This window comes from Pongo abelii, chromosome 5 (genome assembly GCF_028885655.2).
Source record: "Pongo abelii isolate AG06213 chromosome 5, NHGRI_mPonAbe1-v2.0_pri, whole genome shotgun sequence".
Lineage (NCBI taxonomy): Eukaryota > Metazoa > Chordata > Mammalia > Primates > Hominidae > Pongo > Pongo abelii.
In genome coordinates, this window is record NC_071990.2 from 21,888,875 (window position 1) to 21,913,597 (window position 24,723).

Genomic DNA, 24,723 nt, shown 5'->3' on the forward strand with positions numbered 1-24,723 from the left:
ACAATCTTAAACATATACGCACCTAATACTGGAGTTTCCAAGTTTATGAAACAATTACTAATAGACCTAAGAAATGAGATAGACAGCAACACAGTAATAGTGGGGGGCTTCAGTATTCCACTGATAGTACTAGACAAGTCATCAAGACAGAAAGTCAACAAAGAAACAATGGATTTAAACTATACCTTGGAACAAATGAACTTAACAGATATTTACAGAACATTTCATCTGGCAACCGCAGAATACACATTTTATTCAACAATGCATGGGATTTTCTCCAAGATAGATCATATGATAGGCCACAAAACAAGCCTAAATAAATTTAAGAAAATTGAAATTATATCAAGCACTCTCTCAGACCACAGTGGAATAAAACTAGAAATCAACTCCAAAAGGAACCTTCAAAACCATGCAAATACATGGAAATTAAATAACCTGCTCCTGAATGAGCATTGGGTCAAAAACGAAATCAAGATGGAAATTTAAAAATTCTTCAAACTGAATGACAATAATGACACAACCTATCAAAACCTCTGGGATACAGCAAAGGTGGTGCTAAGAGGAAAGTTCATAGCCCTAAGTGCCACATCAAAAAGACTGAAAGAGTACAAACTGACATGCTAAGGTCACACCTCAAGCAACTAGAGAAACAAGAACAAACCAAACCCAAACCCAGCAGAAGAAAGGAAATTACCAAGATCAGAGCAGAACTAAATGAAACTGAAACAAACAAACAAAAAATGCAAAAGATAAATAAAAGAAAAAGCTGGTTCTTTGAAAAGATAAATAAAATTGATAGAACAGCAAAATTAACCAAGAATAGAGAAAATCCAAATAACTACACTAAGAAACGAAACAGGAGATATTACAACTGACACCACTGAAATACAAAAGATCATTCAAGGCTGCTATGAACACCTTGACACACATAAACTAGAAAACCTAGAAGAGATGGGCAAATTCCTGGAAAAATACAACCCTCCTAGCTTAAATCAGGAAGAATTAGATACCCTGAACAGACCAATAACAAGCAGCGAGATTGAAATGGTAATTAAAAGATTACCAACAACAAAAAAGTCCAGGACCAGACGGATTCACAGCAGAATTCTATCAGACATTCAAAGAAGAATTGGTACCAATCCTTTTGACACTATTCCACAAGATAGAGAAAGAAGGAACCCTCCCTAATTCATTTTATGAAGCTAGCATCACCCTAATACCAAAACCAGGAAAGGTCATAATCAGAAAACTGCAGACCGATATCCTTGATGAACATTGATGTTAAAATTCTTAACAAAATACTAGCTAACCGAATCCAACAACATATCAAAAAGATAATTCACCATGATCCAAGTGGGTTTCATACCAAGGGTACAGGGAAGGTTCGTATATCCAAGTCAATAAATGAGATACACCACATAAACAGAATTAAAAACAACAACCACATGATCATCTCAAAAGATGCAGAAAAAGCATTTGACAAAATCCAGCATCCTTATGATTAAAACTCAGGCCAAGCGTGGTGGCTCACGCCTGTAATCCCAGCACTTTGGGAGGCTGACGTGAGCAGATCACCAGGTCAGGAATTCAAGACCAGTCTAGCCAACATAGTGAAAACCCACCTCTACTAAAAAGACAAAAAATTAGCCAGGTGTGGTGGCGTGCGCCTGTAATCCCAGCTACTTGGGAGGCTGAGGCAGGGGAATCGCGTGAACTCGGGAGGCAGAGGTTGCAGTGAGCCAAGATTGCGCCATTGCACTCCAGCCTGGGCGACAGTGCGAGATTCTGTCTCAAACAAACAAACAAAAAACTCTCAGCAAAATCGCCCATACAAAGGACATACTGTAATGTAATAAAAGCCATCACGACAAACCAATAGCCAGCATAATACTGAATGAGGAAGAGTTGAAAGCATTCACTCTTGAAAACTGGAACAAGACAAAAATGCCCACTGTTACCACTCCTCTTCAATATAGGAAGTCCTAGCCAGAGCAATCAGACAGGAGAAAGAAATAAAGGGTATCCAAATTGGTGAAGAGGAAGTCAAACTGTCACTGTTTGCTGACGATATGATCATTTACCTTGAAAACCCTAAGGACTCCTCCGGAAAGCTCCTAAAACTGATAAAAGAATTCAGCAAGGCCTGGCGTGGTGGTTCATGCCTGTAATCCTAGCACTTTGGGAGGCCGAGGTGAGTGGATCACAAGGTCAAGAGATTGAGACCATCCTGGCCAACATGGTGGAACCTAAAATGCAAAAATTAGCTGGGTGTGGTGGCATGCGCCTGTAGTCTCAGCTACTCAGGAGGCTGAGGCAGGAGAATCACTTGAACCCCAGAGGTGAAGGTTGCATGAGCCTAAATTGCGCCACTGCACTTTAGCCTGGAGATAGAGTAAGGCTCTGTCTAAAAAAAAAAATAATAATAATAATTCAGCAAAGTTTCCGGATACGAGATTAATGTACACAGATCAATAGCAACCAACAGCAACCAAGCAGAGAATCAAATCAAGAACTCAACCCCTTTTACAATAGCTGCAAAAAAACCAAAAAAACAAAACCTTAGGAATATACCTGACCAAGGAGTTGAAAGACCTCTACAAGGAAAACTACAAAACACTGCTGAAAGAAATCATACACAACACAAACAAATGGAAACACATCCCATGCTCATGGATGGGTAGAATCAATATTGTGAAATGACCGTATTGCCAAAAGTAATCTACAAATTCACTGCAGTCTCCATCAAAATATCACCATCACAGAATTCTTCACAGAATTAGAAAAAACAATTCTAAAATTCATATGGAGCCAAATAAGAGCACGCATAGCCAAAGCAACACTAAGCAAAAGAACAAATCTGGGCTAGGCGCTCACGCCTGTAATCCTAGCACTTTGGGAGGCTGAGGCAGGTGGAACACTAGAGGTGAGGAGTTCAAGACCAGCCTGGCCACCATGGCGAAACCCCCGTCACTACTAAAAATACAAAAATTAGCCGGGCGTGGTGGTGGGCACCCGTAATCCCAGCTACTTGGGAAGCTGAGGCAGGAGAATCGCTTGAACCCAGGAGGTGGAGGTTGCAGTGATGAGAGATCGCACCACTGTACTCCAGCCTGGGTGACAGAGTGAAACTCCATCTCAAAAACAAAAAACAAGGACAAATCTGGAGGCATCACACTACCTGATTTCAAACTATACTATAAGGCCATAGTCACTAAAACAACAACATGGTACTGGTATAAAAATAGGCACATAGACCAATGGAACAAAATAGAGAACCCAGAAATAAACACAAATACTTACAGCCAACTGATCTTTGACAAAGCAAACAAAAACATAAAGTGGGGAAAGGACACCCTTTTCAACAAATGGTGCTGGCGTAATTGACTAGCCACATGCAGGAGAAGGAACTGGATTCTCATCTCTCACCCTATACAAAAGTCAGCTCAAGATGGATTAAGAACTTAAACCTAAGACCTGAAACTATAGAAATTCTAGAAGATAACATTGGAAAAACCTTTCTAGATGTTGGCTTAGGCAAGGATTTCATGACCAAGAACCCAAAAGCAAATTCGATAAAAACAAAGATAAATAGCTGGGACCTAATTAAACTAAAGAGCTTTTGCACGGCAAAAGGAACAGTCAGCAGAGTAAACAGACAACCCACAAAGTGGGAGAAAATCTTCACAATCTGTACATCTGACAAAAAACCTAATATCCAGAATCTACAATGAACTCAAATCAGTAAGAAGAAAACAAACAATACCATAAAAAAGTGGGCTAAGGACGTGAATAGAGAAGTCTCAAAAGAAGATGTATAAATGGCCAACAAACATATGAAAAAATGCTAAAAGTCACTAATGATCAGGGAAATGCAAATCAAAATCACAATGTGATACCGTCTTACTCCTGCAAGAATGGACATAATCAAAAAAATAAAAAAAACAGTAGATGTTGGTGTGGATGCAGTGAAAGGGAACACTTCTACACTGCTGGTGGGAATGTAAACTAATACAGCCACTATGGAAAACAGTGTGAAGATTCCTTAAATAACTAAAAGTAGAAATGCCATTAGATCCAGCAATCCCACTACTGGGTATCTACCAAGAGGAAAAGAAGTCATTATTCGAAAAAGATACTTGCACACGCATGTTTCTAATGGCAGAATTCATAATAGCAAAATCATGGAACCAACCCAAATGCCCATCAATCAATGAGTGGATAAAGAAACTGTGGTATATATGTACAATGGAATGCTATGCAGCATTTTCAGTGACCTGGATGAGATTGGAGACTATTATTCCAAGGGAAGTAACTCAGGAATGGAAAACCAAACATCGTCTGTTCTCACTGATATGTGGGCGTTAAACTATGAGGACGTAAAGGCATAAAAATGATACAAAGGACTTTGGGGAATTGGGGGGAAGAGTGGGAGGAGGGTGAGAGATAAAAGACTAAAAATATGGTGCAATGTATACTGCTCGGGTGATATGTGCACCAAAATCTCACAAATCACTACCAAAGAACTTACTCATGTAACCAAATACTACCTGTACCCCATTAACTTACAGAAAAAAAATAGAGTAATTATTTCACTCCTGTAAGTTGACATTTTTCATGTAACTCCCCAGGAGGGAGAGAGAGTACTTTTCCTTTTCATTTTTGTTTCTCTTTTATGTCTTTTCATGACCGTCTTTGTTCTCTTTCTCTATGATCCATTCTATCTTTTTGTTTGTTTGTTTTTTGAGATGGAGTCTTGCTCTGTTGTCCAGGCTGAAGTGCAATGGCGCAATCTTGGCTCACTGCAACCTCCACCTGCTAGGTTCAAGCAATTCTTCTGCCTCAGCCTCCCAAGTAGCTGGGATTATAGGTGTCCACCACCATGTCCAGCTAATTTTTTTGTATTATTATTATTTTTTTAAATTTCTTCAAGAGATGGAGTTTTGCTCTTGTTGCCCAGGCTGGAGTGCAATGGCATGATCTTGGCTCACCGCAACCTCCACTTTCTGGGTTCAAGCGATTCTCCTGCCTCAGCCTCCCCAGTAGCTGGGATAACAGGTATGCGCCACCACACCTGGCTAATTTTCTATTTTTAGAAAAGATGGAGTTTCTCCATGTCGATCAGGCTGCTCTCGAACTCTTGACCTCAGGTGATCCACCCACCTTGGCCTCCCAAAATGCTGGGATTACAATAGGTGGAGCCACCGCGCCTGACCATTTTCATATTTTTAGTAGAGACAGGGTTTCACCATGTTGGCCATGCTGGTCTCAAACTCCTGGCCTGAAGTGATCTGCTCGTCTCGAACTCTCAAAGTGCTGGGATTACAGGTGTAAGCCACTATGACCGGCCAATCCATTGTATCTTGTGATCCGTTTCCCTACAGCAAAGAGTTTTTTGGGGGTGATTAGTTGTCCTAGGTTGCTTCTATTGAGGGTTCTTAACTGGTTTCCTTGAGTAAGAATTAGAGATTAGGTGGTGATCTCATGAAACCATTGTAGAGGCGGTGGTTATACAGACAACAAATATATTAAATGTTAAAGAAACTTGGCACTTGAACCTGAGTGTTCTCAAAATCAGACCTTGACTGTTATTTAAGTCTGCTTCCTGCAAGCAGAGCCTGGGGCAAGCCGTTTGGATTTGTCACAGAGGTAGCCTTTGGGCAGATGCTAATGGCACATGAAGAAAGAGTGACCACAGTGTTTTATGTAGGTTCCTTTGATCATTCTTAACTGGTTTTTAATATTATACCAACATTTAATCAGAAACCAACAGAGTTCTTAGTACTCTAACTCTGGGAATCATCTCTATAGCCCAGCCCCAAAACCTACAGTGGAAGATTGGCTGTTTTGTCAATATCTCATGTAAGAAACTCTTCCTTTGAGAAAAACTATAGCAGTGAAGACTTAAGATTTCTTCCTGTTTATCCCAGGATGCTGAGGGAATTCAGGAATCATATCTTTCAGCATCTCAGAACCCTACACAGTGCCCATCTTTTTAGTGTAGTTTTTCAGTTGGATTGCATTTCTGAGGACCCTGTAGGAATCTTCCTTTGGAATCTTTATAAACCAGATAGAATCTAATTGGTGAGAGAAGCCAGAGAATCCAATAAACCTTGTCCCTTCTCTCTTACTGTACTATATCCATCTATACCTATTTTTTAGGTTTAAGTTGTTTTAAACTCTAAAGGTAGAGTAAACATTAAAGTATATGTTTTACTGTTCACATTTAGCAATGGTAAATTGCTAAGAGAATAAAAAATCATAAGAAACACATAAACCCTACCTTTTAGTAATAGGCTGGTGAAGTATCGTTAAATCCTTAGAAATCAAACAGAAATGGGCAAAATTCAAGATATTGTGAGTACCTTGTTAGGATAATCGTGGTAGGGACTTCTGTCTGCCTATATCTATCCTGATTTTCTTTTTTTTTCTTTTTTCTTTTTCTTTTTTTTTTCTTTTTGAGACAGAGTCTCTCTCTGTCTCCCAGTCTGTAGTGCAGTGACACCATCTTGGCTCACTGCAACCTCTGCCTCCAAGGTTCAAGTGATTCTCCTGCCTCAGCCTCCCTAGTAGCTGGGATCACAGGCACGCACCACCAAGCTGGGCTAATTTTTTTGTATTTTTAGTAGAGACAGGGTTTCACTGTGTTGGCCAGGCTGGTCTTGAACTCTTGGCCTCAGGTGATCCACCTGCCTCGGCCTCCCAAAGTTTTGAGATTACAGGTGTGAGCCACCATACCCAGCCCTGATTTTCTGTTTGTGGATGGTTGGGCTGTTTAAGAAACATGGGATTTTTTACTGTCTCCACTTAGAACTTTGTTGTTCAGGTCTTTTTCTATGAGTTCCATAGAAATATTTTTGCCATGATTCTTGCTTGGACTTGATATTTTTAGGCTTCTCGAGGATTTATCATTCTATCATCTAGACATCCTGCCTTCTGATCATTCTCCTTGCTGCTTCCATGCTGGAAGTGGTGCTAGAGGCACATGTCTGTGCAATTATTTCTACACCATAGGTACCTGGAGTGCTTAATGGCAGAGCCTGTATTTATTTGTCAGTTGGTGGTTTAGACAAGTTACAGGTAAAACACTATGAAAGCCTCTGTCTAGATTCTTATCTCTCTTTCTCTAGCAGAATCAAACAGACAGAAATGAAGTTGAATGCTGGGAAGTCTTTGTTTAAAAAAGTAGATGCTGTTGTCTAGAATCACAGAGACACACAGAAGGAATCGGGACTGGATGTGGAGGAAAGACATCATAAAACTTTACATTAAAAGCCAAAGGTGTGAAGTTAGGCCTAGTCAAGTGTTAATTCTGAAAGACCGAAATGCATCATCCTGGACTGTGAAGGTGTGCCTTCTGTAAGTTAAATGGAATGAGATCTTCAGTGCACCTGATGTCTTGGGAAGGGTGAGTTGAGGCATGGTAGATGTGAAACATGATCTCATTATAAATGTTCCCATTTGTTTTATGTGTTCAGTTTGTTTTGTGCTATCTAGATAGGAAATCTAAAGGCTGAGAAAATGTCTGCTGTAGACAGGGCAGTGATTCTTTGATACTAAATAGTTGGAGGGGAGCCGAGTGATTGCGTGACTTATTTTTAGACAATATAGGGACTCCCTTGCAAAGGGAGTAGTTGGGAAGAATAGATGTGTTAGGAACCGGGTTAGCCTGGAGATTTCTCTGGTTACCTGAAGCTTGAAAAATATTGGAAGAGGAAATTACTCAATGAGAACTCACGCAGACCTGCTTCTCCATTTATGCCTAAGTGGCCATGTCAGATCTGTGAACCTCTCAGCTTGCTTCTTAACAAACCCATAGTTTTACGAGGAAGATGATCTGGGTTAGAGGAATTATTAATTATATTTCAGTTCACAAATTCCTCTTTACTATCACCCCTTTAGCCCCATGTAAACTCTGTTAGGGTTTGGTTAAGTGTAGAAACTGATATGTAAGCAAGAGTAAGAAGATGAAGTCACTTATCTGGAAATTTCTTTAAACCTTTAATTATTGTAAACAAAAGAGCTGGTCTCTTTGGAGCTGGTAGTAATGTCTTAGTTTTGTGGCTGTTAGTTTTTTGACTCTATCAGATTGAGTCATTGTTTGACTTGAAGATCTAGAATAACATATCATCTACAAAGAAATGATTACAGTAATTGATCTTGATACTGCTTCCTCCTAGTTGTATTTATATAATTATCTAAAAGGGTTTTTAATAGAATTACTGCAACAAGCCTGAAAAAGTCTGTGCTAAGTGGTAACACCTTGAAACAAGATCAATATGATCCCGCCTTCAAGGGGCTTTTAGATTTGTCTAGCCTACTATATGGCTGAGTACTAGACTCAGTTATCCCATTCCTCAGCAAAAGAAACTACAGAAGTTTGAGGGAATATTAAAGTCTTGGCACACAACTGACATTTAGTAAACACTTGATAGGCAGTTGGTAGTGGGTGGCGCAGCATTCACAGATGAATTCTGAAGTAGATGGTGAATGATGCTGAGATTTTCTTTGCCAGTCCTGGTGACACTGCCTGAGCTCACACGATAAGATCCCGGTAGGGTAGCATTTATTCTTCTTTTGCAGACTCAGCTAAGAGGACTTTGCAGTTGAGTCTGAATCTTGATCCATGTAGTCCATCCCCGATGGTGCTATTTAGAAGGCCTTTTGTTGTCTGAGCAAAGTTGTCTTCCTGGCCTTTCTACCGAATCTTGGCAAAGGATCAATGGGTAAGCCCCATCCTCCGAAGATCTCATATAACATAACTGGTATCAGGACACTGATTACATGCAAGCAGTTCCCACATGAAGAGCTTTAAAATTGAGATTTTTTCTTTGAAATTTAAAAGAAGGTGGAATAAAAATGTGCTTGCTTTCCAACATAGATCGATTAGCTGGCACGGAGAGAACACCGGCCTTTGAAATCTATAGGCATCCTGCTGCAGGCCTGACCCAGCTGACCCTGGGAGATTAGTAATGGTCTGTGCAGCCTGCTCTGTCAGCAAGTCTGGCAGGGCGTGCACAGATGGTGCCAGTTGGAGAAAATCACTGCCGAACAGTGCACTAAAGCCTCTGCCTTGGCCATTCTGCCTCAGAGGAGGAGCCGAGAGTGAGACTGGGTGGTTTACAGACATGTTCCTGCCAAATGCCTTGGAAGAGACCTCAGAAGATGCCAGTCTGGGTTTAGGATGCATTTGCTGATTATTACTTAAGTAATGTTTTCTTGTCATAGCTTAGGCCTTCCTGAGTTGTTGGGCATCTGGGATTTTTACAGGGTCTGTGGCCTTGGGGTTGTTCTGAAAGGGAATTTGAAATGAGAACTGATCTCATTCCAAAGAGTCAAGCATAATGCAATACTTGTTTTCCTAGAGTCAATCAGCCTAGGGAAAATGCGAGTAGGCTGGAAGCGGGGAGGAGGAGGAGTTTGAGAGTTTGAGTAATCAACTTAACCCAGGGGTAAAAAGAATTTTATTATAGAAAGCAGCACACATGACCTCTGTCCCTCCAGCTGCCACCAGTTTCTGGGTTGTCGAGTGATACCCTGAAAGTTTACAGTCAACACTCCTTGTGTGGGATCAGTCCTAGAAATGGTGACGCTGCTCTCCGAAGATAGGAAAGAAAAGGACCTCATTCCATTGAGCCATTGACTGAAATATTTTCTCAACAAAGTTGAACTGAGCTGAAACTGTAAGCCTGTTCTTCCTAATTAGACATTTTATTCTTTGAAAATTCTACTTGGAGTTGCGTTGAAAAGTCAAAGTTGAGGAAATGCATCTTTCTAAAATACTTCCCTCTGAGCTGTATTTCAACAGGTTGAGGACAGGCTGAAAAAATATTAATGTTGAATGAAAGATGTGAGGTTGTCTGGGTGTCTGTAATTACAGAGGGTAACTGGATCAGTGAGTGGACTTTTCCCATTCCCAACTTTTTTAGTATTCTTCCTGCCACAACTTTGTCTTTTAAGTCTCCATCCAGGTTAGTTCTGGCTTTGTAGCTCGTTACTGTTTAACAGACTTGTTTGATTCCTTTTGTGTTGTTTTATGAAATGTGGTGTTGTTTCATTCTGGAAGAATTTTCCTTGGAGATGCTGCTGCTGTGAAATGAGAACTTCTCTTTTAGGTTCTTGAATGACCACCCTGCATCCAAAGATATAAAGAAACCGATCCTGTTCAATACACTCTAGTGCTTTTGAAATTGGCATATGGGAGCGTGCCCTGGAGGGAGAGCTGAGAGAATGAACAGGGCATTTGCCAGCCTCACACAGTGAGTGCAGACTGACACATACAGCAATACTTGCCGGAATCTGGAAGAGAGAGATAGAAAGCACACTTAAATCAGACAGAAGTGTATCTTTTCTTGTTTAATAGAGCATAGGTCAGACGTGATAGCTTTATTGACAAGATGGGAGGCCAAAGAAAGGAGAGAAGTCAAGGATGACTCAAAGTATGAGTTAGGAGAAAGCAGTGGGTACTGAAATACTTTGGCAAGAGGAAGATGAGGAGTTCAGTTTTAAGTAGTTTGTTTTTGAAATGTCCTTTAGGTCTTTGGATATCTGGGTCTGGGTTTGATCAGAGAGGTCTGGGATGGAGATAGTAATTTCGGAGTTGCTGACACACAGCTGGTGATGAAGCTACAAGAGTGAATACGGTAGCACAGAGAACGAAGAGAAATGGGAGTGGATGAAATTTGGTATAGAACTAAAAGCACACTGTGATTTCTGTCCCGTGCTGGTATTTGAACAATGACATGTATTTGCCTAGAGAAGACAAATAACAAAAATGACTGGGTGATTGTGTGTGGATCACGCTTGTTATATCTTTGATAGGGAAATTCAAAACGGTTTGTGGAAGTGTAGAAATAAATTCTTGAAAATGACCCTGAAGTAGATTTTTGGAGTGCTTTGGTCCGTTTCACAGATGCTTTACCATTTGAAGTAGATGCCAAAACAAATGAGAAGATAGATAGCTCAGGGTTTGTAGTACATGAAGCCAGCATCTGCTAGTTTATTTAGTAGCGGGAGCAGGAAGACCAGAGGGAGAAGAGTACAGCAGCCGCCAAGAATAAAACCTGGTCAAGAGGCCACATCAGCCCAGCTTGGCAGACAGGCCTGGTGGCTTTGGTAATTATACTGGTGCCTGCTGTATGTGGGCCTTTTCCACTGAGTTTAAAAAAGGCTTTCCTCTAACTACCAGGTCTCCCAGCAGTTGGGCCACTTTTGCCCTCGGTGGTTTTTCCCTGTGGAATATTTGCCGTGTCTGTGCTCCGTGGCTGTGTTTGCTGACTCCAGGGTAATACTCTTGGCCTTGCTGTTTAACGTGGCTCCTGCCCGTCTCCCCCTCCTGACTTAGCTCATAGAAGGTTTGTGAGGACATGCCCTTCGGGAAGAGCCCAGGAGAAACCACATGACTGCATGGCTAGACCAGCACACGTGGACTTGACCAAAGCCTTGTCTTTTTCCTTCTCTCCACCTCCCTCCCTTTTTAATCTATTAGTACTTTTGACATAAATAATATGTAACTGACTCAGATCTATAGAAATATCATGGCAAGGCGCATACCTAGTGATGAGGGCCCATTAGCACTGAGACTTCCTTTGGGTTAATAATTTCATTATGGATAGAACTCCTTTTTGATACTCACTTTTTTTTTTATTTTTATTTTTTGACATGGAGTTTTGTTCTTGTTGTTCAGGCTGGAGTGCAATGGCACAATCTTGGCTCACTGCAACTTCCGCCTCCTGGGTTCAAGTGATTCTTCTGCCTCAGCCTCCCAAGCAGCTAGGATTACAGGCATGCACCACCATGCCCAGCTAATTGTTTGTATTTACTAGAGACAGGATTTCCCATGTTGGTCACGCTGGTCTCGAACTCCTGACCTCAGGTAATCCACCCAACTTGGCCTCCCAAAGTGTTGGGATTATAGGCGTGAGTCATTGCTCCCGGCCTTGACACCCACATTTGCCACCAATTCTATTTTAGGTATTCTAACTCTGATAATGACATAGGAAGAAAACATACTTTAAAACTGTAGGGAAATCAATCCCAAAAAGAATTCCATGCTTTTTCCTATGTGTACTTCCACTATCTATAGTCCCAGAGTACATCTCCAAGAGGCAGTTTTGTTTCTATCCACATTGGGGATGTTGCTCGTATCACTTTATGGGAGAAGAAATCCATAGGTACCAGTTAATAATGCATTTTGGGCCTCTTGTTATATGTATTATTCTTCAGAAGGTGTCATAGAGTACATTGAGACCAGGGTATCCTAAATATGTGCAGCTGGAAACACTTCTGGCATTTGTTGAAGTTTTTGTTGTTGTTGTTTTAAAACTCCATTCTGCTATTCTTAAGTTTGTTTTCTCTTTTTGCTCCCATCAGTGTTTTCTTTTCTTTTTAAAAATATTCATCCACAGTCTCCTTTATATAAATATCAGACAGTAATAAATAGTTAGGTTTAGTCTTTCTTTTCTTCCCCCTGCCTATCATGTACTAAGTACTGTACTGCCTCCTGGACCTCAAAGATAAGTAAGAAATGGTCTCTGTCTTCAAGGAACTTAGAGTCCAGTGGTGGTGGTTGCAGCGGGTTGGTGGGGGTGGGTGGACATAAATAGGTGCTTTTAGTACAGTATGATATGGGCTATGGGGGTATAACTAAGCCATTCTTGGCAGGGACTGAAATCAGGGGCCACTTGTGAGAAAATGCTCTGGCCGGATCTTAAGGAATGACCTGGAGTTAATCTTTTTTTTTTTTTTTTTTTTTTTGAGATGGAGTCTCACTCTGTCGCCCAGGCTTGAGTGCAGTGGTACGATCTCGGCTCACTGCAAGCTCCACCTCCTGCGTTCATGCCATTCTCCTGCCTCAGCCTCCCGAGTAGCTGGAACTACAGGTGCCCGCCGCCTGCCTGGCTAATTTTTTGTATTTTTAGTAGAGACGGGGTTTCACTGTGTTAGCCAGGATGGAGTTAATCTTATCTAGGAAGTAGGGCTTGTTTCCTAGCCAGAGGGGTGATCTGGGACTTGACCATCATGGAGTAGGGCGATAGCTACAATAGTTTGGTATTGGTGGGTTATAAGGGGGTAGGGGTCAAGTGCTGGAAGACAAGGCTGCAGAGCAAAGCCAAGATCAGGTCTTAGACTAAGGGTCATGTATGTAGCTGGCGATGGGTATTCGATAGTAGACTACTTTTCCAGCTATGTGGAGGCTGGATGGAATTGGGTAATGGGAAGAGATGTGCAGTAGGGAATCCAGTTGAGTGGTTATTGCCAAATGGATGAAAGATGAGGGCCTGCTGAGCATGGTGGCTCACACCTGTGATCCCAGCACTTTGGGAGGCCGAGGCAAGTGGATCACCTGAGGTCAGGAGTTCGAGACCAGCCTGACCAACATGACAAAACCCTATCTCTGCTAAATTAGGAGGGCGTGGTGGCACATGCCTGTAATCCCAGCTACTTGGGAGGCTGAGGCAGGAGAATTGCTTGAACTCAGGAGACGGAGGTTGCAGTGAGCCAGGGTCGCTCCATTGCACTTTAGCCTGGGCGACAGAGTGAGACTCCGTTTCAAAAAAAAAAAGAAGCCGGGCGCCTGTAATCCCAGCACTTTGGGAGGCCGAGGCAGGTAGATCACCTGAGGTCAGGAGTTCGAGACCAGCCTGACCAACAGAAACCCTGTCTCTACTAAAAATACATTAGCTGGGCATGGTGGTGGTCCCCTGTAATCCCAGCTACTTGGGAAGCTGAGGCAGGAGAATCGCTTGAACCCAAGAGGCGGAGGTTGCGGTGAGCCAAGATTGTGCCATTGCACTCCAGCCTGGGCAACAAGAGTGAAAACTCCGTCTTAAAAAAAAAAAAAAAAAAGATAAAGGTCTGAATGGAGGCACCAGGTGTAGGCACCGGGGATAGTCAGGAGGAGACAGATATGAGGAATATTTGGAGATTAATTCACAGGACTTTGTAACGGTTGTGATGTGGTAGTTATGGTGTGGTGTGTGTAGGGGTGGTAGCAGGTGAGGTATGGGGCTCTTAATTTTCTAGCTGAAATGATTGGATAGATGTTACCAGCTAGGATTGGAAACAAGGGAGGAAGAGGGGTTAGAAGGTGGAGATACCAATTGTGAGTTTGTTCTATTAACACATTTCTTAAACATTTCTTCAACTTTTAAACTGCACCTACGGTCATGTTTTACTTCTTCCTCATAAAAGTTAAGGTGGCCGGGCGTGGTGGTGCTCACACCTGTAATCCCAGCACTTTGGGAGGCCAAGGTGGGTGGATCACTTGAGGTCAGGAGTTCGAGGTCAGCCTGGTCAACATGGAAAAACCCCATCCCAACTAAAAATACAAAAAATTAGCTGGGCATGGTGGGGTGCGCCTGTACTTTCACCTTCTCAGGAGGCTGAGGCAGGAGAATCGCATGAACCTGGGAGGCGGCGGTTGCAGTGAGCCAAGATCACACCATTGCACTCCAGCCTGGGTGACAGAGCAAGACTCTGTCTCAAAAAAAACAAACAAACAAAAAAAAACCAGTTAAGTATATGTTCAGGCTAGGCAGTAGCTATTTTGAAAACTCAGGACTAAAGGAATTCCTGGGAGTATGTATAGGATGATTAGAGTTGCAGTTTCCGTTGTCATGCAGTAGAACATCTTGGAGAGGTAGGTACACAATGGTGAGCCATCAGCAAGCAACATTTCCAGCAGCTGGAGGAATAAGGGTCTTGGTCCTGAGTGGTTATCCGGAGGGTGGACAACCGCTGCCTCTACACGTGGCCTGCAAGACCTCATGTCGCCTGCCTCCTTATGCTACCCCCTCTGGGATCTCATTTCTACTGTTTTCCCCTTTGCTTACTTTGCTGTACCCACGTTGTCTTTTTTTGCAAATGTTGTTTCAACATGTCCAAGCAAACATGCTTTAGTTTCAGGCTTCTGTACTTGCTATGTGATTGACTGGCCATTTCCTTCCTTTCTGTTCAAATGCCATCTTTAATAGAGGCCTCACTGAGTGATTTAATATAGTACACCCTGCCTTCAAACTCTCTCTATCCCTTTATCCTGCTTTTCTTCATGAAACGCATCCCTCTGACGTTGCATAAACATTTAGTTGGGTTTTTGCCTATGTTGCTGGTGGGAATGTGAACTCTGGGAGGGTAGGGACTGCACACCATTAGTGTATTATTTGATTGTGTATCTTCAGGGGTTTTGAAAGTTGTTCTTGGAGAAGATATCCTGTAAAGTTGTGCTTTGCTTTAGAAAAAGTTAACGTAGAAAGATTTTATTTTATTTTTATTTTGAGACAGAGTCTCGCTTTGTTGCCCAGGCCGGAGTGCAGTGGTGTGATCTCAGCTCACTGCAACCTCCACCTCCCGGGTTCAAGTGATTCTCATGCTTCAGCCTCTCCAGTAGCTGGGATTACAGGCATGTGCCACCACGCCTGGCTAATTTTTGTATTTTTAGTAGAGATGCGGTTTTGCCATGTTGGCCAAGCTGTTCTTGAACTCCTGGCTTCAAGTGAGCCGCCTGCATTGGCCTCCCAAAGTTCTGGGATTACAGGCATAAGCCACTGCACCTGGCCCAAAGATTTAAGATTGCTAGTGAATGGCCGGGCATAGTGGCTCACACCTGTAATCCCAGCACTTTGGGAGGCTGAGGCAGGTGGATCATGAGGTCAGGAGATCAAGACCATCCTGGCTAACACGGTGAAACCCCATCTTTACTAAGAATACAAAAAATTAGCTGGGCGTGGTGGCGGGCGCCTATAGTCCCAGCTACATGGGAGGCTGAGGCAGGAAAATGGCGTGAACCCGGGAGGCGGAGCTTGCAGTGAGCCTAGATCGTGCCACTGCACTCCAGCCTGAGTGACAGAGTGAAGCTGCAACTCTTAAAAAAAAAAAAAAAAGATTGCTAGTGAAATATAAACGAAGGTAGTAGTTGATATTATGTACTGCTTATTGTGGGACTCTTAGACTGGTGACTTCACCCAGAGCATTTTGCATGTAACGAGATTTACAACAAAGACCTTTTGTGTACCCCTGTTTTCAGCACTGCATCTATTGTGGAAAATAGTATAAATGAATTGCACCTTCTAAGAGTGTGCTGGTTTGTCATTACAATATACTCTCATCATTGGACAAACTTCAATTGAAATAAATATGTATTTATCTGAAGGCAGAAATTATGCTATTATCATTAATAATTCAGAAGAGTTTTCAGTTAAGCACTAACAACATCATTGCCTTTGGCTGTGATCTGACTGCTTGAACTCATAGTAGTATCAAATTATTTTTCTCAATGAAGATAAAATTAAACTCCAGATAACCAGAACTCAGAAATCTCAACTCTTTAATCAGCATATGTTCCTTTGAGCATATCTCTTATAAGAAAGAGATATATAATTGTAAAACATATCAAGGATTTAACATTTTTGAAGTGTCCTTTCCTGGAGATATCCTGGGATCTGTATCCATTTGGCCCAGTGTCCTATGACAACCTCATCTGTAGAACATTAAAGATTCTGGTTCCAAACATGACCTTGCCCAATTTGAAAATTCCTTGTCATCAAAGAAAGATTAAATTATGTTCATTACATGAAAACATGGACTAATTAATGTATATCCTAAAGATGTCAGCGATAACTATAGAAAGGCTTCCTTTCATTGGGTGGGAGATTTAATTGGCTGATCTATACTGTCCCTGCTAATGCTGAGATTCTCTGATTCCCTCACCTCTTACTGCACTCAGAAGGCTCAAAGTATAAATGGGTTTCTGATTAACCTTTAGTGAATCAGTAATTCGATTTATGAAAACACCTCATTCAGTCTAGGAGTCTAATAATATGTTTAGCGCATGTGCTTTTGTCAGGAGGATGTTCATAAAATAGTGATCGTAGACAAGAGAATGCGTCTTTTTGATTTCCTAGACCAATAGTGGATGCTTCTCTACGTTGCAAGTCAGCATAGTGTGATTCTTTAGGCTCCCAGTGGTGTTGAAGTTACTTTTGTTACTTGGCATGCTTCCTTTATTGCGTGTGTGTGTGTAAAAATTTGGTGTTAATTTTGGAGATTTTTATCTACATGTATTTTTTACTCTATTAATTTCGCAATGGAAGTAATGTGTTTCCATCTAATATACATCTTGTAGGCCAGTATCACTCTCAGTACTTCACATTCACCCCTAATTTTTTTTTTGTTAAAGGCACGTTTCCACCTCAGACACTAATTATTAAAATCGCATGATTTGCCAGATAAACACAACCAAGTAGTGTCATTTGAGCAACAAATCAATGAGCAAATATTGATGCAACACACATTCCACATGAGCATGACACCATCTGGGGTACATGATTTATACAGGAAGACAGAGAGTGTCTCTGCCTTTAAATGGCTCGAAGTCAAATTAGTGGTAGACTATGGAGAAAACGCAGAAAATCTTAATGAAAACTCTTCAACCAATCTTCAACAGTTGCTAACACAGCAGTGTGGTCATTCATTGAGTATTTGCTGAGTGCCCTGCTACAAGTTGGAAGGCGTGCTGAGGGTTGGGGGTGCACAGGGATGTGACACAGTCCTGGTCCTCTGGGAGTTTACAGAATGGAGTTTACCGTCTTTGACCATACAGTTAGTAAGATGAAATGATCACCTTCAGTGATCCATAAGTGTGAATACAGTAATTATGTTGATTACTCCTAGGTAAATTGTCTGGAAGGTCTAATATCTGACTGTTATAGAAAGAGTAGTCTTCATTGCTAGTTACTGGTGAATTTGCTTGTGGATCTCTAAATTGTGGTGTGTGTGTATGAGAGAGAGAGAGAGAGAGAGAAGAGAGAATGTCTCTAGTAAATCATGTTGGATTTGGGAGTTCTGTATATTTCCAATTCTATTTTCAGCCTGTATCTTTTCTTGTAGATGGTATAATGCAGTTAGAAAGAGCATGACTGCTGACTTTGGAGTTCATAGTTCTAGTTTTAAGTTTGACTTTGCAACTTACCAGCTGCATGCAATTAGGCAAATAACATAAACTCCATGAGCCTCCACTTATGCATCTATAAAGAAAACACAATAAGAAACCCTAACCTAGCTATGTCGCCTGTTATGTGAGGGCTCAAATGAGACAATAAAAATAAAATGAGGGGCCGGGTGCGGTGGCTCACACCTGTAATCCCAGCACTTTGGGAGGCTGAGGCGGGCAGATCACGAGGTCAGGAGATCGAGACCATCCTGGCTAACATGGTAAAACACCGTCTCTACTGAAAATACAAAAAATTAGCCGGGCGTAGTGGCAGGCACCTGTAGTCCCAGCTACTCAGGAGGCTGAGGCAGGAGAATGGTGTGGACCCGGGAGGCAGAGCTTGCAGTGAGCCGAGATCGTGCTGCTGCACTCCACCCTGGGTGACAGAGTGAGACTGTCTCAAAAAATAAAAATAAAATAAAATAAAATAAAATAAAATAAAATAAAATGAGGGCCGGGCGCAATGGCTCATGCCTATAATCCCAGCACTTTTGGACACCAAGGCAGGGCAGATCACTTCAGGTCAGGAGTTCGAGACCAGCCTGGGCAACATAGTGAAACCCCGTCTCTATTAAAAATACAAAAATTAGCTGGGTGTGGTGGTGGGTGCCTGTAATCCCAGGTACTCAGGAGGTTGAGGCATGAGAATTGCTTGAACCCGGGAAGCGGAGGTTGCAGTGGGCTGAGAACGCATCACTGCACTTCAGCCTAGGCAACAGAGTGAGACTGTCTCAAAATAAATAAGTAAATAAATAAATAAGTGAAATGAAAGGATTTAGAAAATTATAAATACTCTATGGAAATAGTAATGTGTGGTGGTAAAAGACTGGTTCTCATTAAATACCTCTTCTATGAAAGAGGTGTTTCCATGAAACATGGTTTTCTGTTTTTGAAGATAATTTTGGCTGCCTCCAAGGGTAAGTTATAGTTTGTGGGCCTAATAGTAGTATGATGGAAATTTAAGGGCTCTGGCTCATGTCCTTTAACATTTATCATTGATAAAGGGAAATCCATGTGTCAAGTGATAATTCTAGGATTCTAAATTTCACTTGCAAATCAGGCTTAGACTTAACTTTCGCAATTTGAAAGAATTATGTAAAAGCTGGCCATGTGCGTGTTTTCTTTTTGTTTCACTGAGTAAAGTTTCCAATCCATCAAGAAGAGGTTGTTGGCGCTCTAATGTTCATTCATTTATGTAAACACCACTTGAATGTAAGCTTATGTTTATGCTGCCATATGTTTTGTTCACAGCTGTAACCCCAGTGCCTAGAGCAGGGCCTGGTCACGAACAGATGCTCAATGGATTTTTCTTAAATTAATGACCGTGTTGAGGGACTGCTGTGTTTTAGGCACTCTGCAAGGCATTTGGAAATATTGGGAAAGTAGATTAAGGGTGTGTGACCTGAAGAACCTCAAAATCGAGCAGGGAGAAAGAAAAATAAACAGCAAATGACAACTGTTTAACAAGTGAGGAGTTATGGGGACCTGGATGTGGGGAAGGATTGCAGTCAGGAAGACTTCATGAGGGGCGGTGGTGACAATTATGTTCCATGTAATCTGTTCTTCTTCGAAGGGCGTTGGGGGCAGTGGGAGTGCTTAGCTCTCTTTACAGGCTATGAGAGAGTTCACTGTCTGTAGGAAATTTAGGAACAATAGACCCCGCATGGTGGCTCATGCCTGTAATCCCAGAACTTTCGGAAGCCGAGGTAGGTGGATGACGAAGTCAGCCTGACCAACATAGTGAAACCCTGTCTCTACTAAAAATACAAAAATTAGCTGGGAATGATGGTGCATGCCTGTAGTCCCAGCTACTGAGGAGGCTGAGGCAGGAGAATCACTTGAACCCTGGAGGCGGAGTTTGCAGTGAGCCTGAGATTGCGCTCCAGCCTGGGTGACAGAGCGAGACTCAGTCTCAAAAAAAAAAAAAAAAAGAACAATAATAAAATTGACTATTAAAGTCAGTCTGTGCTTTTATTATCCCTATGCAGGGGATAATTCTGAAGTAAGACTGTGTTAAAACACTCCTGGCTGGGCGTGGTGGCTCACGCCTGTAATTCCAGCACTTTGGGAGGCTGAGGTGGGCGGATCACCTGAGGTAAGGCAAGACCAGCCTGGCCAACATGGTGAAACCCATCTTTACTAAAAATACAAAAATTAGCCGGGTGTGGTGGCAGGCGCCTGTCATCCCAGCTACTTGGGAGGCTGAGGCAGGAGAATCACTTGAACCCGGGATGCAGAGGTTGCAGTGAGCTGAGATCGCACCATTGCACTCCGGCGACAAGAGCGAGACTTGTCTCAAAAAACAAAACAAAACAAACAAAACAAAACAAAAAAAAACACACTCCTTTCTCCAGTCCCTTTCAGATACTTGAACTCCAGAGACAATCATCTCTTTGAAAGTAGAGCCTTCCCAGGCACAGTGGCTCATGCCTGTAATCTCAGCACTTTGGGAGGCTGAGGTGGGCGAATCACAAGGTCAGGAGTTTGAGACCAGCCTGGCAAATATAGTGAAACTCTATCTCTACTAAAAATACAAAAAATTAGGCTGGGTGTGGTGGCGGGTTCCTGTAATCCCAGCACTTTGGGAGGCTGAGGCAGGCAGATCACTTGAGGTCAGGAGTTCGCAACCAGCCTGGCCAACATGGTGAAACCCTGTCTTTAAAAATAAATAAAAAATAAAAAATTAGCCAGGCATAGTGGCGGGTGGCTGTAATCCCAGCTACTCGGGAGGCTGAGGCAGGAGAATTGCTTGAACCCAGGAGGCGGAGGCTGGAGTGAGCTGAGATGGCGCTACTGCACTGCAGCCCAGGTGACAGAGTGAGACTCTGTCTCAAAAAAAAAAAAAAAGGGCCGAGTGCAGTGGCTCACACCTGTAATCCCAGCACTTTGGGAGGCCAAGGTGAGTGGATCACCTGAGGTCAGGAGTTCAAGACCAGCCTGACCAACACAGAGAAACCTCGTCTCTACTAAAATACAAAATTAGCCAGGCGTGGTGGCGCTTGCCTGTAATTCTAGCTACTCGAGAGGCTGAGGCAGGAGAATCGCTTGAACCCCGGAGGTGAAGGTTGCGGTGAGCTGAGATCACGCCACTGCACTCTAGCCTGGGCAACAAGAGCAAAACTCCGTCTCAAAAAAAAAAAAAAAAAAAAAGAAAGTAGAGCCTTCTGGCTTGGTAATAATTTTACAGATGTGTTGTATTAAACAAAACAAAACATTGAAAAAAACCTTAACTGTGAATACACATACGATCCAAGATAACCGCAGGAAAAAAGAAAATATGTTTTCTATAACTCTCAGAAGTTTAGAAAAGCTTTTCTTTTCTCATTCTTTCAAAGCAAGATGATCTTTTTAAAAATCTGCTGCATCTTAAAATTGATAACCTTCTTGGGTCAGCCTCATGTACTATCACACTTCTATTATCAAAGAATGACCTTTCATTTGTTGAAAGATAATTTTTATGAAAAATTGATGTTGAATTCCACCATGTGCCTTTTCAATGTCCTAGCTTGATCTACCAGGGGATTATTGTTATATAGTTCTTTTATTCCTAGACTTAAACAAAACAAAAACCTTTCTTGTACCAGCCAACTGTGTCCCAAAATTCATAACTCAGTACTCATCATTCTCTGTTGAAATTTTATCTTCTCAGTGTTGTGCAATATTTTGGACGTTGTCCATATTATAGGCTAGTCAGGATCTGCCACCTTGCTATTTTTCACGTATGTAGAAGGAGGTGGAAAATTAGTCTCAATATCTAAATCAAACAAAAAATCAGTTTATGAAAGTTCTGAATTCCTTAGGATAAATTTTTGTTCTTTGAAGTCTATGACTTATCAAATGGTACCTAATGCTGTGTGGATAGCCGTGCCCACCAAAGTAGCTTATTTACCCGGCAGGATTGAGACCATTGATTTTTGTAGAGTAAGTCATAACAGCCTATTAACATTCCATTATGCTGAGCATAGAACTAATAGGAGAACATCTATGAGGTCAGAGATGAGAAGTAGACTTCAGAATGTACTATTCAAAAAAGGATGCAATGGAGAACATTTACAGAGGCCTGTGGGTAAAGCAAAGTCTTCAAGGGAAGATAACAAAGGATGAAACAATGGTGTTGTGTGACTTCCTAGTGAGTGAGATATTGTGAATTTAATCTATAGCTAATTTAATTTACTCTTCATCAAAATTTAGCTGACTCCAACACGCATACAGCTTTTGAGCTTCCTCTAATTTTCTGTTATTAGGGTTTTACATATTTAGCTCAACTAATTGAATTAGAAGATGCAGGAACATTGTCGGAATGTTTGAATCTCATTTAATGCTTCATATTGGGATGGACGAGGCACTCCGAAGGCAGAAAGGCCAGCTGGGACACAACTGCTGGGGAGTGGCAGGAGGCTATGGCCATTCCTATAAGACAGCTCAGGGCCGTTCCAAGCCAGGGAGACCTGGCAGGGATCTGAGAATTACACAATAAGTGAAATGGAACAATTTTTCTACTGTTTTAGCTATTATCTAGAGCCCATGTTAGACCCTTAACTGGCCTTGGAGTGAACTTGACATTTGAATCATTTGGGAGCTTTAGGCAGTAAAATCTGGAAGAATATACCTGGAAAAGCAGGCTTGAATGCCAGGATTAAGTTATATTAAGATTAAATTGGGGCCGGTTGCAGTGGCTCACACCTGTAATCTCAGCACTTTGGGAGGCGGAGGTGGGTGGATCCCTTGAGGTCAGGAGTTCGAGACCAACCTGAACAACATGGCGAAACCCCATCTCTACTAAAAATACAAAAATTAGCCAGGCATGTTGATGTATGCCTGTAAGCCCAGCTACTTGGGAGGCTGAGGCAGGAGAATCACTCGAACCCAGGAGGCGGAGGTTGCAGTGAGCCAAGATGAGGCCATTGCACTCCAGCCTAGGCAACAAGAGTGAGGTTTACATTGTGGTAGGCATTGAGAGGTGTAAAGTAAATAAAATAGAACCCTCACTTTCAAGTGACAGCTCTAGAGAGCCTATATCCAGAAGGCTTTAGAACCTGCAAACTTTAAAAGAACCCCGGCAATGTGTGAAATAAGTTTAAAGTAAATATTACTTAATTGCTCATTTAGTCATCGAATAGCCATTGTTTGGGTGGAAATTGGGGAAGAAAATGTGTTGCTTAAGAACACGATAAGGAAGGAGTGGTCAGACAAGTAGAAGGATTGCTGGGAAGAATCGTGTCCAGAAAACAGAGGGAAGAGATAATTTCCAGAAGGAAAGGGTGGGTCAACTGTATCACATGCCACAGAGAAGCCAAATGAAGATAAGCTTACAAAAGTGAGTAGCAGTGATACGGAGGTAATTGGTGACCTTTAGGAGAACTGATTAGTGGGAGTGGTATGGGGGAAAGCCTGTTTGCAGGAAGTTAAGGAGTGAAGCCGACCCTTACAAGACTCTTTAGAAAGAGAAGGGGCATGTATGAGATAAAGGAGGGTGAAATATGGGACAAATTCCCTCAGTTTGTAATTGTGTGATTTTGCAAAACTTATTTACTTTATGCCTCAGTTTCCTTGTCCGTAAAACAATGGATGATACTAGTAGTACTCTTATTTGAGATACTCTTATTTGAGAGAAGCAAATGAGTCAACACCATTATACGCAGTAGATTCTTATTAGATTGATATCTTAAAAGAAGTCCAGTAAAAATGCAATTGTAATGTAAAGAGCAGTTCCAGTTTATGGGTTTGAAAGTATTTCTCTTTTTTATTTATTTTTAATTATGATTAAAAAACAATGTGAAACTTACTGTCTTTACTATTTCTAAGTACACTATTCAGCAGTGTTAAGTATATTCACATCGTCGTGCAGCCAATCTCCACAACCTTTCATCTTGCAAAACTGAAATTCTATATCCACTAACCAACAGCTCACCATTTCCCACTCCCCTCAGCTCCTGGCAACCACCATACTCCTTTCTGTCTCTGAGTTTCAGTACTCCGGATACTTCATGTGATGGAATCACACCATATTTGTTTTTGTGTAACTGGCTTATTTCACTTAGCATGATGTCTTCCAGGTTCATCCATGTTGTAGCCTGCATCAGACTTCTTTTCTTTTTAAAGGCTGAATAATATTCCATTGTATGTATATGTCACATTGTGTTTTTCCATTCATCCAATGATGGACATTTAGGCAGCTTCCACCTTTTGGCTATTGTGACTAACGCTCTGTGAAGAGGGTGTATAAATAACTATTTCTCTTTTTTAAACTAGTGATGTTTACTCTTCTGCATGTGTGTGAGTCATGGCTGGTTTAAGGCCAGCACAAGAATGGATCATGCAGGGGAGGTGGAAGCTCTCAGGAGAAATCTACAAGACCACAGGTTGGAGACATCTCAGAGACAGAAAAGCATTTTTCCTTTAGAACATAGAAGTACCATTCACAGGAGTACTGTGCTCCTGGCGGTATTTTCCAACAGAGAAGGGAAAGTCCTGTCTTCAGTTCGTTTTTAAACTTACTTCAGTTCGTTTTTAAACTTCAGTTGCTAGAGGACTTCAGGTGTGTCTCTCATTGTGTTGGGATGTCAAAACATTTTGCTTTACTGTGCAATTTATTTTTCCTTGTGTTGTATAGAGCAGTGATAATGAGAGGCAGGAAGCCTCTAGATAGCTGAAGAGCCCATTACAGAATTCCTGCTGTGAGCTAACTGCAAAGGTTAGATGAATCTAGGAACTGAGAGTGGGCCCCATCCCCTGCT

At 41.8% G+C, this 24,723-nt stretch overlaps 1 protein-coding gene across 21 annotated transcripts in view; it reads left to right on the forward strand.

Moving 5' to 3' along the window:
* The window catches only part of LOC134761654 (uncharacterized), a 985,940-nt gene that overhangs the window by 209,551 nt on the left and 751,666 nt on the right, over positions 1-24,723 (forward strand). Inside the window, exon 1 of one of the 21 annotated variants that reach the window (XR_010140609.1) lies at positions 6,469-9,680. The exons of the other annotated variants lie outside the window; for them this stretch is intronic. The gene's annotated coding sequence lies outside the window, so the exon portion shown is untranslated. Of the gene's footprint in view, positions 1-6,468; positions 9,681-24,723 lie in introns of those variants that run through there. 21 annotated transcript variants of the gene reach the window in all.